Raw genomic sequence first — 11,197 nt, forward strand, 5'->3', positions numbered from 1 at the left:
GAACTTTTGCTTGTCCTCAAGCAAAATCTACCAATAAGCAAATAACTCAACTATTACATCTCATCACATAGATCAATGATCAACTTCACGTTTTCAGAACTTGTAATTATAATGACAATTCTTAAGCATTCGCAAGCTCAAAATTCAATAACACTTAGTCACTCACCATTACCAAAAACCACAATTCATAAATTGCTTCAAGCATCCAATATTTGCAAATTAAAGATAGAGAGAATTTATACTTACATGCATATGCTTGACTCCAAATACTCACCAAATTATTATACTCTACTAATATCGAACATTAAGCTATTGGGATCATTGGAGCTTTGTGGCTTTCAATTGTTAGGCTCTTTGGTTCGAGGTAGGAAATATGGGTATATGTGGCTATTCTTCTTGAATTTAGGTGATTACGCCAAAATTTGAAAGACAGGCGTTTGAAACAATGAATTCACCTCTACAGACTTTAATAAACTCGATTCTCAAAAGTTCAAAAGTCTCCACTTTTGCTTTTGAGGCAATGGATCGAGTTTTCAAAAATAATTCAACAACTAGTCCTTATTTCTGCCTTCTAGTCTCTTCTTCTTCTCTTTTTCTATTTTTTGTTTTTTTTTTTATATATATATATATATAAGCATATATATTTATCTCTTTTTTTTTCTGTATTTGTTTTTGTTTTTTTTTTCGAAGAAGAAGGACTTTATAAAAAAATTTGACCGAACTCCAAGAGGTAATTTTTCAAGAATCTCCACTTTTCTACCTTATGCACATTGGCTAAAAGCAAGAACACCTTTTCTCCGAGGCTCAAATCAAGGTTCTAAGGATAATTTCGATAAAAAGGTCGTCTTGAAAGGCTCAAACGGTTCAAAGAAGGCCCAAATCATATCCCAAATCACTCACTACTCAATACTTCGTATCATAAATTTCCTAAGGTGACTTTTAAAACCGAACATAGCATGATATAGCATAAATTAATTCCAAATTTAAAATACAAAACATTCAACCAAAGCAATGCACAAAGTGTGATTCCTAGCAATAATTCGCTTCTAAGTTCCGTTGAATCGAAAGCTAAACAAGCATCTAATCCTTATCACACAAAACAAGCAATCTCATCATCAAACATTGATCATCTATCATCATCATAAATCATTGATGCATTCGACTCAAGCAAAAAAAAATTATATTCCGGCAAAAAAAAACGATAAAAGCAATAAAAACGAATAAAACCTAATGCATGCAAACTAAAACAAATAAACACAAAAACATGTTTTTCACCCCCAAACTTAAATTTTTCGTTGCCCTCAACGAAATTAGCACAAAGTTTAAGGATAGAAAACACCTGATTTATTTGGATTCGATGTGATCGGGGTGTTCCTCCCTCGCTCTCTCACGCTCGTCCTCATCGGAAAACTCGGGTACGGGCTTTGGCACTTTTCTTTCCCTTCCCTTCCCTTTGGAGGATGAAGCTTCATTCGTACGGCCTCTTTTGTTGGACGACATATTTGGGAGAACTTTTGGAGTGGATCCGGTAAGAATTGGACGAGAATCGACCCCCAAACTTGGTTGGAGCAATTTGTCGAACACCTTGTGGGCGTGGCTTGAAAGATTAGATTTTGTAGAGGTTGGTTCGATTCTCTAGTCTCCCTGTAAATACCAACACAAAATAAGAATCGGAGAGTGTGTGAGTGAATTATGTGTGTGGAATCAAAGAATTTTTTGGAAGAGAAATTCAAAAAATTCGAAAATTCGTGTGTGGGAGTTAGAGAGAAGGAAAGATGAGGGGGATTAAGAAATAATGGGGGAGCAAATCTGATTTTCGAAAATTTAAACGCCCCCTTTTTGAGTTCGGACGGCCGTCCCACATTTTTGCCTATTTCTCAGACGGCCGTCCGAGAATTAGTCTTTAAGCACAAATCTCAATAATGGCTACCTAAGAGATTAACTATATTCCTATGTTAATCTCACAAAGGCTCTTCTACCACAGTTCTAATTATTAACCCGATCTTCTGATTCATGCGATTAACAATAACATAAAAGCACATAAGTTGATCAAGTTCATGCACTTAATTAATAAAACAAGTAGAAGAAACAATCCGGAATTAAAACTTGCATAAAATCATAGAAAAGGGTTTATAAATCCCACATAGGGTTCCAAATAAAATCCTAGAAATAAGAAAATTAGCTACTCATGATTAAAGGAAAAACACAAATAAAATAAGTCATAAACGATAAATCTATGCTTAGAGTCTTCGAATTCTTCGTCTTCGTTATTGCTTTGTTGCTCTTGAAATTGCGTAAAAAGATTCCCAATTGTGTGCTTGGCTTGGTCTTATATAGGGTGAAAAACTTGGGGAAGAAGGCAGTTTCCTTGTGCAATTAAAATCCCTTTACTGCGCTGCCTCGGGGTCTCGGACGGCCGTCCCATAATTTGAACTAAAACTCGGACGGCCGTCCGAGCATTAAATCTTCAAAATTTTGATTTTTTCACTTTTGGCCCATATTTTCTCCAAAATTGCAGTTTTGACCCCATACTTTTCCAATTCTTCAATTTGTACCTAAAATACAATAAATCAACTTTTTAAGCACCAATTATTGTTAAAACACACCAAAAGCTCAAATAAAAAGGTTCGATAAAGTGTAAAAATATACGCTTAACAGTGAGCTTGAGCATAATTGGTACAATTTAGCGTCTACGCTTCGATAATTAAATATTGGGTAAATTACAAACACCCCCCCTGAGGTATGGTCAAATTACAAAAACCTCCCTCTTGTTTGGATAATTACTACATCTACCCCATCAACTATATTTTTTTCTTACACTTCCACTCTTATGGTGCCAAATTCAATATAATCATATAGATTCCGTGAAATGTGCTCTAGTTTGTACTCGTTTTGTGTAAAAATACAGTTTCCGATGTACCATAAACTGATATATACAAGCTAAATATCACATATTATGATCATCTTGCTCAATAATGTAGAGTTTGAATGGGATAAAATGGGTACAAAAGTGATAATATTCCATATAATCTCGAAGATTCACTAAATTTGAGGAGTTGAGGAGGTGGTTGTAATTATCCAAACAAGATGGGTGTTTTTGTAATTTGACCATACCTCAGGGGGGTGTTTGTAATTTACCCTTAAATATTCTCCATGGGATCGATATTCGGACTTAACTGTCCACTGTATTACTTGCTCGATACGTGCACTTGCTTGTAGATAAAACCACCAACAATAACTCATTTCAATTAATTACAATTGATTAACCTCAACTATTTACAAGAACTTATTAAAATTACTGATTATTTTATCATAAGACAATTGTTGACAAGAATATATTTATAAAAAAAACATAGATGGTGTTTATTTTAACAAAAATAGATTATAACTCATTCCAATTAATTTTCATACTATAAAAATAAAACTATATATGATTAGCAGAATCAAAATATTACGATGTGATTTTTCTTTTAATAAGGTTTAATTTGTAAAAATTGTAAGAATAAAATCGTAGATTATATTATTTAATTAATATTTTTTACATTTACATTTTATTCAAATATTTGAATTGAATCGTAAGATTTAAATTGATTAAGCTCGAGTCCTTCCAATCTCTTTTTTTCTTTATTTTATTTTTTTATAATATTGTATTTGTTAATAATTTAATTAAAATTATTTAATAATAATGAATATTATAATTAATAATCAAAACATCATTTATTATAATTATTTTACACTTGTAGTTTATGGTATATAGAGTTCTGGCATCTTATTTATCAAATATTTGCCATGTCTCACCGATTAGTAATGCGATTCAGTTTATCAAATATTTAATTAATTTAAATAATCATTTAATAGATGTTAGCTAAAGTATTAAATAATATTTACTAATTACAAATATTTAATAAAATTGAATAAATACTTAATAAAATTAAAGTCGGTTTTATGATTTTAAGTGAAAAAACGGATGAATTTGAGTGAAAACAAAATCCAAGGGAGAAGTTAGAGGAATGTGATTAGGGAGAGAAATGATTTTAATTTATGTGAGGGATCTAATAAATCTTAGTGTGGAATTTAGCACCTCCTTTTTTTTTGGTTACCACTAGGAAGTACCACACGTGCGGGATTTGTGTCATTTGGATCGATAATTAGCGTCAATCAATAAAATGAAGGGGAAATTAGTAAAAAAAGAAAAACCCAAGTCTTTTACTTATATTATGCTGGATCCAGCCCCTTTTGTATTATTAGTCAAACCCTCTCATTTTCATTTAAGATTAACATTTTAATAAAATCTTATACTATAAGACTATTTTACCCCAAAATTATAATTTACTTATATTATTTCAAATTTATTATTTCTCAAATTACCAAACCCTACCACGTTCCAATTGTATTTCTTCTTCTTCTCTCTTTTCTCTCTACGCTGCCCTCTCTCCCCTTCCATCGCAGTCTCGTCGCCGCCATCTCCCCCTTCCACCTCCGCTCCGATGCCGCCAAGTTCTCCCTTCTCCCTGCCGAAGTCTTTGAGCCGCTCCGCCGAGGAACTAATCAGATCGCCCAAAATAAGTGTAATGAGCGGATGAGAAATCTCATTGTCGCCATCTCCGACCGAAGCCGCCAAAAGCCGCTCATCGATGCCGTGATGGTGAAAAAGTCACTCCATCTACCCAGCACCCGATGACGAAACATTCTCAAAAAAATCTCGTCTTCACCACTGGATCTGGAGATCTCGGTGTCGTTGCCGTTGCCGCCATTGCTATAATATTCGATATAGTTGTATAAGACAAGAACAAGAACTCATAAATCCCTATCTACCTCTACCCCTCGTCTTCGCCGCCAGATCTGATGACCCAGCCGCCGCCGCATCTTGCCCCTTCCACCTCCGCCCCGCCGCCGTCTTCTTTTTAATTTTTTTTTGTGATGCTTTTGATGTTGAGTATTTTCCGATAAAATGGTTGTTTTTGCTATTCTCCTATATTTATAGTTTTTTCCGATATTCTACTATTTTTATTGTTGATTTCGTTATTATGCTATTTGTTTTAGTTGTTTTCGTTATCTTGCTATTTTTAGTTGTTTTCGATAGGTTTTTGTAGTTTTTCGAATAATTGTTTTATAATTTATGGTTGTTTTTTATTACAAAAAATGGCAAAGAAATACATGTTTTCTAGAAAAAAAATGCCAAAAATAACTGAAAATTAAAATTAATAAAAATGAAATAAATAAAGGGCACTTTACCAAAACCCCCATGAGGTAAGCCTAAATAACGAAAATCCCCCTCACGTTCTCGTAATTACGAAAACCCCCCTTGACTAACGGTTGACCGAAGTATATATATATATATATATGTATATATATATATATATATATATATATATGTATATATATATATATATATATATATATATATATATATATATATATATATATATATATATATATATATGTATGTATAGTTTGCAGATGGCAGTATGGAAAGATTTGGAAAATGATTTTTTGGGGATATAAATCAATCACACACGATTGTAGGAATTTCAAATTTCTGGATTTTTTGTGTGTGTGTCTTCCAGAAGGCTATTTTCGGGAATCATTAAAATAGTGGGTTTTCTACTTATATTGAAAATATAACTGGATCTCCCCTTATTAAAAAAACACTTGAGAGGGTTATGGCTAATAGTCCCTAAAATAAAATAGTAAGAGAAAAAAAACTATTTTAGAACTAATTATTACCCTATATATTATAGTATTATACAGACGACGATATATATAAGGGCGAATCGCAAAAAGGCGCATCACAAGGGACGTAAATGCACATTAGTCCACACAAAAAAACAGTGTTTCAAATAAACTCATCCCCATGTCTGCAGTCTAAAATACCCTCCAAAATATAATTCTTATCAATTTCATTCATTGTGCTCTAACTTCCTTAATATTACTCATTGACCCCGAATTTAAACAAATATATCACATTAACCCCCAAAGTAATATTTTTTTGAAAAAATATTTTTTTTTCTGAAAATAATTTTTTTTCTGATTTTTTTTTCCGGCGTTGACATCTTTTTTTTTTTTGAAAACTTTTTTTTTCTGAAATTTTTTTCTGGCCGGTCAACCACCGTTGACCGCCAGTCTCCGGCGTTGACTTTTTTTTTTTTCAAATTTTTTTTTCTTAGAAATTTATTTTAATTAATATTACTGTCTTGGCTACTAAGTTACTATCTCAGACAGTATGTTTGGGACACTAATATTATGAATATTATTTTTCCGGACAGTAATATTATTAATATAACTATCAGAGACAGTTAAATTACTGTTGAAAACAGTAAATTAGCAGCCAAAACAGTAATATTAATTTAAATAATTTTTTTAAGAAAAAAAAAAGTGAATTAACAGTTAAATTACTGTTTTCGACAGTTAAATAACTGTTGGAGATACTAATTTCGCAGCCAAGACAGTAATATTAATTAAAAATATTTTTTTAAGAAAAAAATTTAATTAACAGTTAAATTACTGTCTCCGACAGTTAAATAACTGTTAAAGACAGTAATTTAGCAACGAATACAATAATTTTAATTAAAATATTTAAAAAAAAAAATCAATTAACAGTTAAATTACTGTCTTCGACAGTTAAATAACTGCTGGAGACAGTAATTTCGCAGCCAAGACAATAATATTAATTAAAATATTTTTGAAGAAAAAAAAACAGTCAATTAACAGTTAAATTACAGTCTTCGACAGTTAAATAATTGTTGGAGACACTAATTTATTAGCAAAGACAGTAATATTAATTAAAATATTTGTTTTAAGAAAAAACAAAATTATAAGAAAAAAAAAAGTCAACGCTAGAGACCTGGCGGTCAACGGCGGTTGACCTACTGGAAAAAAAATTTTTAAATAAAGTCAACGCCGGAGACCAGCGATCTCCGGTGGTAGCGGGTCAAAATTGAAATTAGGGTTAAAATTGGTTAATTGATGAAATTGTGCTAAATTAGGGTGTAAATCATGAAATTGGAGTTGAATTGGGTTTCAATGAATTGGGGGTGATTTTGGTATATATAAAAGGATTTTCCTTATTTGCAAATAAGTTTGAATAAGCTGGATTTATTTGAAAGACAAAAAAGTTGGATGTCTCTATTTTAATTAAGTGTCCTTGTCATGGGCCTATTTGCCATTTGCCCTATATATAAAAATGGGAAAATTAGAGAAAACCCCCTCATCTAATTAAATGAGTTAAGGAAACACCCCCTCCCAAAAATAATTAGAGAAAATCCCCTACCTAATATCCCACTCAATTGATATTTTAATAATTCTCAAACCACCTTTATTAATATTAAATCTCATTTTCACCTTTCAAAACCCTAACCCATTTCATTTGCAGTTCTTTCTTCTCATTTTCTCATCTTCTCATCTTCTCTTCTCTCTTCTCTCTTCTCACTTCTCTTCTCGACTGAAATTCGGAAGAAAAGCAAGACGTCAACAGACAGTGGTGGTGGTGGAAGAGTGTTTGCCGCCGCCTCGCGCCGCCGCGTGAAAGGTGGTGACGGATCTGTAGTTGGTGACGGTGGTTTCCACCGACGACTGATGACTGACACTCGTTGTCAAGGACGCAATGGGTTGTCAATTCCTTGAATCGTTTATGTTTTTTTCTTTTTCTTTTTTACATTGAAATGCTAATTTGTATTTAAATATATGAATTATTTATTTTATCCTTGTTATGGATTGGCTCAATAGTCTGGTGTGGCAGCGGTGTGGTGGCGATGGGGAGGTAGATTTAGGGTTTTTTTGTGGATCGGATAGAGGACGACGCGTGTAGAGAAATTCGCGCATGCTGGAATCTTAATCGACTATGTACATGTTCAATAGTCGATTAAGGTAATCAACTATGTTCTGGTAGTCGATTAAGGTTGATCAACTCTAGTTTTTTTTTTTTTTTTTTGGATTTTTTGTTTATTGATTCCAATTGTATAAATCAATTATAATGTTGGTATATTTTTTTTGTTTTTTTTGTAAAATGCAGTTGATTATGCATTTTTGTGCAGTTGTGATTTGTTATTTTTATTAGCAGATTCATAATCGAATGCTTTGGTAGTCGATTAAGGTTGATCAACTCCAATTGTTCATTTTTTTTGAATTTTTTGTTTATTGATTCCAATTGCATAAATAAATTATAATGTTTTTATATTTTTTGTTTTTGTAAAATAAAATTGATTTTGCATTTTTTTGCAGTTTTTGTTTATTATTTTTAGTAGCAAACTCTTAATCGACTATGTTTCATCATAGTCGATTAATATACTGATATAGAAAAACAAAATTAAAAAACAAAAGAAGTTAAAAAAAATTAAAGAATTTCCTTAATCGAGTATGCTTCATAGTCGATTTACCTTAATCGACTATGCTTCATAGTCGATTAATAAAACTGATACGGAAAAAAAAAAAAACAGAAAAAAAAAACGGAAAAAAAAAAATAATTCGCTGATGACCAGTGCGTGACGCGGTGATGATGTGGCGGGCGGGAAAAATTTGGAAAAGATAATAGCTGGAAATAGATATGTTTTTCTCAAATGGAGAGAAAATATTTGAGGCCTCTCTCCATTAAAAGAAGTAATGAGAGGGTTTCCCCAAAGATCCCCTATAAAAATAGGGGGAATATGTCAAACACCCTTCATTGGGTTTTTTATTCTTGATAAATCCTTAATTAATTAATGGTATTTGAGATAAATCCATTGGACTTAAAAACCCATATATGCCCCCTACTTATTAGTATAATTATTAAATTAAATATTACGGTAAATTAATACCAAATCCCTCCCAAAAATAAATCAATTCCAAATCAATCCCAAAATCACATTGCCGTATAATTCGCCCCTCTTCCCCCAAATCACGGTAGAAAACATAACCGTATAATATGCAAGATTTTTTTTTTAAATAGTTTTTTTTATATTAATTTAAAACATAAGTGTTTTTTTTTTTATACTTTTTTAAATGGTTCATATTTAAAAAAAAATTAAAATCCACTACATACACATCGAAAACCACTAAATTTATCGAAAACCACTATGAAATTAAAGTAAAAATTAGTATAAAATAAGCATAATCCACATTAATATTAACATAATCCACTATGTAATTAGTGAAAAACCACTATGTAATTAATGAAAACCACTATGTAATTAGTGAAAACCACTATGTAATTAACAAATTTCATTACAAAAATTCACTAAAAACCTATCAATTAACAAAAACCACTATTAAATTAACGAAAACCACTCTGTAATTAACGAAAACCACTCTATAATTAACGAAAACCACTGTATAATTACAAATTCCTAGACTCTGTAATATTGATGTAATTCACTACAAACTTATCGAAATCTACGTAATTCACAACGAATTAAAGTAATCGAATATATATATATATATATATATATATATATATATATATATATATATATATATATATATATATATATATATATATATATATATATATATATATATATATATATATATTTATATTTATATATATATATATATATATATATATATATATATATATATATATATATATATATATATATATATATATATATATATATATATATATATATATATATGTATACCTTTAGCTACGGCTGTTGGGGCAAGTCATAGCAGCCTAAACTCAAACTAAACAAACCTTACTGCCTTCAAGCATAGATTTATCGTTCATGATTTATTTTTATTTAACTTTTAATTTAATCATGAGTAGCTAAACTCTTTATTTTTAGGATTTTATTTTTAACCCTATGTGCGATTTATGAACCATTTTCTATGATTTTATGCAAGTTTTAATTCCGAAATATTTCGTCTACTTGTTTTATTAAGTGCCTGAAAATGACCACTTTATGTGTTTTAATTGTTATTGTTGAATGCATGAATCGGAAGATCGGTTTAACAATTAGAACTGCGGTAGAAGAACATTTGTTGTATTAACATATGAATATAGTTAATCTCTTAGGTAACCATTGTTGAGATTTGTGCTTCATGTTGGGTTCTGGATTTAATTGCGTAGGAATACAGTAATTCAATCTAGAATATTAGAATCGTAATACACGTGGAAGCGGATTATGATTACTTAAGCATCTCAGGTAAGTAATCCGATTTAATTACTTGCATATTTGAAGGGATTGGGGAATTAATGATCACATAAGGGAAAGAATAAAATCCTAGACTTGTTAAATCTGATTAATTTTCGTGTTTAATTGTTTCCGTGCTTTTGTTTATTTAATTTGTCTTTAAATTGCTTTAGTTTAATTTAGAATAATTATCAACTTTCGACTGTGTAGGGTGGGTTTGATCATAATTGGTAGAATTTAGCAATTAAAGTTTGATAATTTAATATTCTTTGCGGGATCGATATCTGGACTTTTGTCCACCATATCACTTGTTCGATACGTACACTTGTGTGTAGGTACAATCACCAACAACTTGTGGGTAGGGCTGAGATAGGATTGAGTCTGTTGATTATCGACCTAAAAACCGATCCATCCGACAAACCAATTTTATTAAATTTAAAAACTATTGTTGACCCAACATTTTGTGGGTCGGTTGATGGTTGACAAACGAATATTTAATTTGGTTCCGAAATAGGTTGATTGACAAGTATACCTGCCACCTAGATCACTTAAAAAATTAAAGTTTGGAGTAAAAGCTTCCACAATCTACCTAGTGCCACTGCACCATCATCATTTATCAGTTCAAAATCATTAATAGCAATTCGACAAAATATACAATTCTAAAATATGCATATTCGGTCATAATGTCACCATCACTCATCAGTTCATAATAATTAAAGTCAAATCAACAAAACAACTAATTTAAAGTTCAAACTTCTATCTATTGTCAATATTATATATATATATATATATATATATATATATATATATATATATATATATATATATATATATATATATATAAAAGAAAACACCTAATTTAGAAGTTCAAAATAACATTCTAGTAAAATTTTATTAATAAAAAAGGTTGACCGATAATTATCGGTTAATCGACTTTTGATGATATTCGAAACCATCAATCGACCTATTATAGATGAGTTAGTTTAAATTTTCGACCCGATCTAATGGATTGGTCAAAATTTTATTATCCACCTGAAAATATGATCAGTAATGGATCGGTTGTTGGGTAAAAACAACTCAGTCGCAAC

The sequence above is a fragment of the Erythranthe guttata genome, chromosome 2 (genome assembly GCF_056151865.1).
Source record: "Erythranthe guttata isolate IM_541 chromosome 2, IM_541, whole genome shotgun sequence".
NCBI lineage: Eukaryota > Viridiplantae > Streptophyta > Magnoliopsida > Lamiales > Phrymaceae > Erythranthe > Erythranthe guttata.